Source organism: Sapajus apella, unplaced genomic scaffold, assembly GCF_009761245.1.
Source record: "Sapajus apella isolate SASKATOON/1434 unplaced genomic scaffold, GSC_monkey_1.0 scaffold167, whole genome shotgun sequence".
Lineage (NCBI taxonomy): Eukaryota > Metazoa > Chordata > Mammalia > Primates > Cebidae > Sapajus > Sapajus apella.
In genome coordinates, this window is record NW_022437107.1 from 450,987 (window position 1) to 458,423 (window position 7,437).

Below are 7,437 nucleotides of genomic sequence, written 5' to 3' on the forward strand. Positions count from 1 at the left end.
AAAAGAAAAAAAAAAGGAAAAAAAAAAAAAAAAAAAGGCCGGGAGTGATGGCTCACACCGGTAATCCCAGCACTTCGGGAGGCTGAAGTGGGTGGATCACCTGAGGTCAGTCTGACCAACATGGTGAAAACCCCATCTCTTTAAAAAAAAAAAAAAAAAATTCCTGCTCATAAATGAGAAGGAATGAATTATCAAATTACCACCAATTTGGAAACCATTTAAGAAAATAATGAATCTAGGATAATGATCACCAATTGCTGCTGTTGTAACATGACAGAAAGAACATACCAACTAATATGTGCCTCCAGTAGGAGCACAGCACCTCAGAAGTATTCTTTCCAATAACCTGGATCTGAATCAGAACTACCTGGAATCCCAGCACTTTGGGAGGCTGAGGCAGGTGGATCACCTGAGGTCAGGAGTAAGAGACCAGCCTGATCAATATGAGGAAATCGCGTCTTAATAAGTAAGTAAATAAATAAAGCCAAAACTACCTCTAGAGGTAACTATCACTTTACAAACAATATAAAGAACAAAGACTCAAAGACCACCAGGGAAAAGCAATCAGAAAAACCCAAGTGTGGGGAAGGAATGCTGCATGACAACCCGACAAACATGGGGGGATGGGGCCTGTAATAAAGGGGACCCTCTAGATGATCACTAATATAGCATCCACTCACTACACTTGAAATGTTTAAGTATATCAAAGCACCATATATACCGTTTTTCTCTTAAAAAAAAAAAATTAAAGAAATGTGGAAATGTGTAAGTGTAAAACTCACACTGGATTTTGACAGGTTCATAGGAATTTTTTTCATTATTCAAGATCATGGAGGCTGGGCGCGGTGGCTCACGCCTGTAATCCTAACACTTTGGGAGGCCGAGGTGGGTGGATCACTTGAGATCAGGAGTTCAAGACCAGCCTGGCCATCAGGGTGAAACCCCATCTTTATATATATCAAAAAACAAAACAAAACAAAACAAACAAACAAACAAAAACATAGAGAAATGAAAAAAGTGTTTTAAAACTTCTTACATGCAAAATGCTACTGTAGATATATATTAGGTTAAATTATTAATACAATGAATCATGTTTCCTTTCACCACTAGAGAACGTAATTTTATATTTATAGCTCATGTTATATTTCTATTGGACAGTTCTGCTTTGAATTTAAAAAGTTGTCTACAAAATATAAGGTGTGACTTTGTATCCTGACTCAAACCAAAGCTGTTTTAAAATATGTGGCCGGGCTCACGCCTGTAATCTCAGCACTTTGAGAGCAAGGCGGGCAGATCACCTGAGGTCAGGAGTTTGAGACCAGCCTGAACATGGTGAAACCCCTTCTCTAGTAAACATACAAAAATTAGCCAGGTGTGGTGGCAGGCACCTGTAATCCCAGCTACTTGGAAGGCTAAGGCAGGAGAATCGCTTGAACTTGAACCCCGGGCGGTGGAGGCTGCAGAGAGCGGAGATGGCGCCATTGCATTCCAGCATGGGTAACAAGAGGCAAACTTGGTCTCAAAAAAATAAATAAATAAAAGAAAATTAAGAGACATTTAAACTCTGGATATTTGATATTTTGGAATGTATTTTTAGGGTATGGTAACACTATCACGGCTAGGTTTTAAAAGTTCTTAGAAATACTGGGTGTTTATTAATAAAATCTTTTTGGTCTGGGATTTGCACTAAAACAAGTGAGGGTGAGCTCATTTCTCCCTCTGCCTACCTTGTTGCCCTCCACAAGAATCATAGCTCAGGGCAACTAAGACAGGGCAGGGGCCCTGGCAGAGGAGGGCTGTCCCGGTCCAACTTGGGACCCAGTCCTGATTGTGTCCCTGGGCACGTGACTTCCCCCAACTTCCATTTTCTCATCTGAAACATGGAGCTAATAGCAACCCCTTTTACAGTGGTCCTGAGCAGGTAATTAGAAAATGAAGGACCTAATAGGAGTCAACTAACGTGGTTCTTCCGAAGAGCAGAGACCAGACCTCGGTGGGGAAGAGGGAATTATAAGTCACCTCCGCGGAAAGGGCACCCCCGCTATTACCTACCCCCACTAGGCTCTCATTTATTTGCCTCCAGGCTTACCAAGCTTCTGGTCAAGTGGGAGAAGTAACTTTCTATTTACTCAGTGTTTTCCCTTAAATTAGTTCCAATTTTTACCTGAATAATAAAGCTTTGTAACACTACCCTTAACTGAAAACTTAGCCAGTTTACAAAAAAGTGGCCGGGCATGATGGCTCATGCCTGTAATCCCAGCACTTTCGGAGGCCGAGGCAGGAGACTGGCCTAGGTATCCCATCTCTACCCCCCCAAAAAAGACGTTAAATCAGAAAATAAACCATAACATGCAAATACAATTTTTTTTGCACGCCTATAATCCCAACACTTTGGTAGGGAAGAATCCCTTGAACACAAAAGTTTGAAAATCAACCTGGGCAACATAAGGAGACACCATCTCTACCAAAAATACAAAAATTAGCCGGGTGGCGACCGTCTGCGGTCCCAGATATTCGGGCAGCTGAGGTGGGAGGATCGCTTGAGCACAGGGAGGGTCTCGGCAGCAAGCTGAGAGCACACCACCGCAGTCCAGCCTGGGCAAAAAAGCAAGACCCTGTCTCAAAATGTAATAAAAATAATTTTTTTTTTTTTTTAAGAGAGACGGGGTCAGTGTCTGCGGCCCAGGCTGGTCTCCAACTGATGGGCCCAAGCGATCTTACTCGGCCTCCTTAACTGCTGAGATTACAGGCGGGAGCCACTGCGCCCAGCCTATAATGACGCTAATAATCTAAAGAATGCATACGGGAAGGTAATATCTACAAGGCAAAAGATCTTTTTGCTTAGGAATAAAGCACTTTCTCTTAATATTCATCAAAAGTAACAATATCTTATTTTATGATTTAGAAATTCTGTCTAGAAGAGCAACCAGAGGTCACTTTTCAGGGCTCGAACTTACGGCATCTTTCGTCTACCTGGAGAACCCAAGAAATTTTCACCTTACTAGGAATTCAGAGACAAATACATACTTAACTTTTAAAAATACAATAAGTAGAATTATACATGTATGTTTTTGGAAAAATTAAGATGACTTGTTGAACAGAACGACTAAAAAGACCACGCTTTCAGAACTCCCTGCTGCCTGAGGCTGCGGCCCTGACCCCGGCACAGCACCCGCCCCGCGCAGTTCCGGGAAGCCGCCGCCGCCGCCCGTTGCCCTTCGCGCGCAGCCTCCCGCGCGCGCCTCCTGTCCCGCCACGCAGCTGGCCGGCCCGAGCCCCGGGTGCCCAAGAGCAGTTTCAAGAACTAAACAGCCGTTTTAGTTCGTCCCCGGGTCGCTAAGAGACCAAAAAGCCGCAGCGAAGGGCGCCCCGTGGGCGATGGCCGAGCCGGGCTCTCCTTCCGCCCTCCCGCTGGGACCCACGCGGCGCCGAGTGGAGGTCCCAGGCGCCTGGGGGGAGGGGTTCCCGCGACCAGGGCGGTCTGGCGGGGAGGGCGAGTCGGTGCCCCGCTCCTCAGAACCCTAGTCCACGACTCTGAGGTAGGGGGAGCGGGGCGCCCGCGCAGCGGGACCTAGGCCCGGTCCACAAGTTTCCTAGAAGCAGGGCGGAATCGACGAAAATAGTTCATACAAACTAGCAAAAGGAAAAGAAAAAAAGGACAACTAAGCCGAAGAGCGCGTACGACTCAAAGATTTCCACCCCAAATACAAACACCATACCTCTAGGAGCAGGAGACTAACACAGAGACTGTGCTCCGAGAACACGCGGCGCTGCCGAGGAGGAAAAAGAGCCCAGGGCGGAGAGTGAGGGCTGAGGGAACCGGGCGTGGGAGGAGGGCGGAGCCAGCTTCCTGCTAGAGAGTCTATTGCAACTCTCTGGCGCCTGCGGCCACGTGAGCACGCGGCTTTCATTTTACTCAGGTATTATTACTCTTGATATTTTGAGACTTGGTCTCACTCCCGTCACCCAGGCTGGAATGCAGCGGCACTATCACTGCTCACTGCAGTCTCGACCTCTCTCAGGCGCAAGCGACCCTCCCGCCTTAGCCTCCCGAGCAGCTGGGACAACAGGCGCGCGCCACCACGCGTGGTTAAATTTTTCTTTTTTTAATTTTTAGCAGAGACGGAGTTTCACTATCTTGACATGGTTGGTCGGGAACTCGTGGGCTCAAGACATCTTCCCGCCTGGGCCTCCCACCGCGCCAGGCCTGTTCTCACTTTCAGAGCCCTCCGACAGTCGCCAGCGCTCCACCAGAAGGCCCGGCTAACGCACTCGGCCGGCCATGTCTTCCCAGCCGCCCCTGACTCCAAAATCTCAGGCCGCGGTGCTCACCCCCTGGGACCAGTGTCTTGGGCGTGCAGGGCTCTCTACCTACGAGGCTGCGTCTCCCGATCCCAGTGGAGCCAGTCCTCGCTGGTCCCACGTACCGGCCCCTCGACCTCGAATCCCGTCAACCCAAATCTCAGCCCCTCAGTATATGCAATCCTCGCTCGGCCCCAGGTGTGCGGCGCTTGAACTCGGATCTCGCTTCCCTAATCCCAAATCTCAGACCCAACCCCACAATCCCCACCCCACTAAGCCCAATCCCCAGGGTGCGGGTACGCGGCCCTGGACCTCGAGTGGTCTCCCGAACCTCAAATCCCAGCCCCATGGTCTCCACCCCCAGGGCACTCGGTCCCCGCTCGGTCCCGGGTGTGCGGCCTTCGACCTCGGACACTTCGGCCGCCCCTCACCTCGGCCTCCGAGTCTCTACGTTCCCGCTCTCACATCAGGAACCCCGGTCGTCCCTCGGAGCACCTAGAGGAGGGTGGAACGTGGGGAACTTGGCGGTTGTAGCTGAGGCAGTTGAGGCTTGTTGACCATCACCATGGAAACCTCCGGCTGCGAGCACGGGGCGGGGCCTAACAGAGGCGGGGGCAGGAACGCGGCCGGCCCCAGTCCTCAGCGCCTGCCAGTCGAGTGCACGCGGCTTTGCCGGAAGCCCTCCTGCTCCCGGCGTGCCAGGCCCCTGCTCTGCCCTAGGCCCCGGCTCCGCCCTACTCCCCGGCTCGGCCCTTCGCCCCGGACACCTGGAAACAGAAACCCAAGGAGCCCGCGTCCCCAGCCCACTGCTACCTGCCGGCATGACCGCGATTCGGCGCCCCACGAACCTCACCTTAAGGAAGACGCGGCGCAGACCACCTTCCACGACGGACCGGAAAGACGCAAAGACCGCGGCAGGGTGGAGCCTCTGCGTATGGCTTCCGGGGGCGGGGCCGCGACGGCGCTATTGTGACGCGCCAGAGCGGAGCCGTCGATTGGACGTCCTGCCGCGGGCGGAACCGACACTGGGGTGGGGGCGGGGGAAGCAGCGGAGACTCTGGAGCCCCGACGTTTCTGGAGAAGAGAGGGGAGGGAAGGAGTCGGGAGAAGGAAGAGGGAGCGGAGCGGCGGGAAAGATCCCTCTGGCTTCCCCTGACGCCCTGGAGGAAGGACAGTGGTGAGACCCGCAGGACCCTGAATGTGTGCCGAAAGGACCCCTGATTTGAAGACTGGGCTGAAAGAAGGAAATGAGAGCCGATTCCCCAGCGTGGTGGTGCATGCCTGTGGTCCCAGTAATTTGAGAGGCTGAGGAGGGAGAATCGCTTGAACCCAAAAGGTGGAAGTTGCGGTCAGCTGAGATTGCGCCACTGCACTCCAACCTGGCGACAGCGTGAGACTCTGTCTCAAAAAAAAAAAAAAAAAAAAAAGAAAAAAAAGAAATACATTGATAACTCCAGAGACCGCCTGAAGGCGTCCCGGAGCTGGGCCAGCATTAGGAGGGATTTATCAGGTTGAAATTGTTCTCGTGGTAATTCTGTGGGGTGAGAATCCCACAAACCTCAAATGCGACTCAGATCCAGGTCGAGGGCAAGCTTTTCAGTCACAGAGCACCTGAGCGCACGGGTTTGTTGGCTAATGGCTACACCAGGAACAGATTTTTTTTTTTGGTGGGGGGGGATGCTTTGTAGGGCTAATAATTATTATTTTGTTTTGGTGGACCTTCTTCATGAAGAGATAATATCAAGGCACTCATCACAGGTTAAGCTAAACATTATTACTATTTGAGATGGAGTCTGGCTCTGTCGCCCGGGCCGAAGTGCAGTGGCGCAATCTTCGGCTCACCACAACTCCACCTCCCGGGTTCAAGCGAGTCTCCTGCCTCAGCCTCCCTAGTAGCTGGGACTAAAAGCGTGTGCTACCACGGCTGGCTAATGTTTTTTTTTTGTATTTTTGGTAGAGATGGGGTTTCAGCGTGTTAGCCAGGATGGTCTTGATCTCCAGACTTCATGATCCGCCCACCTCGGCCTCCCGAAGTGCTGGGATTACAGGCAAGAGCCACCCGCTGGTCTACTATTGCTATTATTTTGAGACTGAGTCTCGCCCTGTCAGCCAGGCTGGAGTTGAGTGATGCAATCACAGCTCCCTGCAGCCTCGACCTCCTGGGCTCAAGCGATCTTCTTGCCTCAACCTCCTGAGTAGCACCACCTCTCTCAACTAATGTTTGTATTTTTGTAGAGGTGGCCTTTTGCTACCTTGACCAGACTGGTGGGGAACTCCTGGATTCAAACAATCCACCCATCTCCGCCTCCCAGACCACTGGGATTACTGGCTTAGAGTAATTACTGGCTCTTAGAGCCATGCACCTGGCTGAACATTTATTTTTTAAATCACCAGAAAAGGCCGGGCGCTGTGGCTTAGGCTTGTGGTGCCAGCGCTTTGGAAGACCGAGGCGAGCAGATCACTTGAGATCAGGAGCTCAAGACCAACCTGGTCAACATAGTGAAACCCGTCTCTACTAAAAATGAAAAAATTAGCCAAGTGTGGTGGCACGGGCTTATAGTCCCAACTACTCAGCAGGCTGAGGCAGGAGAATTGCTTGAACCCGGGAGGCAGAGGTTGCAGTGAGCAGAGATAAAAAATAAAATTAGGCCGGGCGTGGTGGCTCACGCCTGTAATCCCAGCATTTTGGGGAGGCTGAGGCAGGCGGATCACGAGATTGAGACCATCCTGGCCAACATGGTAAAACACCATCTCTACTAAAAAATACAAAAATTAGCTGGGCGTGGTGGCTGTCCACCTGTAGTCCCAGCTACTAGAGAGGCTGCTGCAGGAGAATTGCTTGAACCCAGGAGGCGGAGATTGCAGTGCGCGGAGATTGCGCCACTGTACTCCAGCCTGGCGCCTGGCAACAGAGCAAGACTTTGTCTCAAATAAATAAATAAATAAATAAAATTTAAAAAGGAAAAAAAATACACTGAGGGCCAGGCACGGTGCCTCACTCCTGTAATCCCAGCACTTTGAGAGGCTGAGGCAGGCAGATCACGAGGTTTGGAGTGCCACTGCACTCCAGCCTGGGCAACAGAGTGAGACTGTCTCAAAAACAAACAAACAAAAGTAAAGGAGTGCTCAAAATAG

At 51.1% G+C, this 7,437-nt stretch overlaps 1 protein-coding gene across 4 annotated transcripts in view; it reads right to left on the reverse strand.

The window, feature by feature from the left end:
• Positions 1 to 5,239, reverse strand: part of HNRNPF (heterogeneous nuclear ribonucleoprotein F) — a 21,269-nt gene extending 16,030 nt beyond the window's left edge. The window contains exons 1-2 of one of the 4 annotated variants that reach the window (XM_032267273.1): positions 5,156 to 5,186; positions 4,734 to 4,797 (exon numbers count right to left, since the gene is read on the reverse strand). The gene's annotated coding sequence lies outside the window, so the exon portion shown is untranslated. Of the gene's footprint in view, positions 1 to 3,719; positions 3,889 to 4,733; positions 4,798 to 5,155 lie in introns of those variants that run through there. The other 3 variants (XM_032267271.1, XM_032267270.1, XM_032267275.1) reach the window with 3 other exon arrangements.
• Positions 5,240 to 7,437: the final 2,198 nt, after the last annotated feature.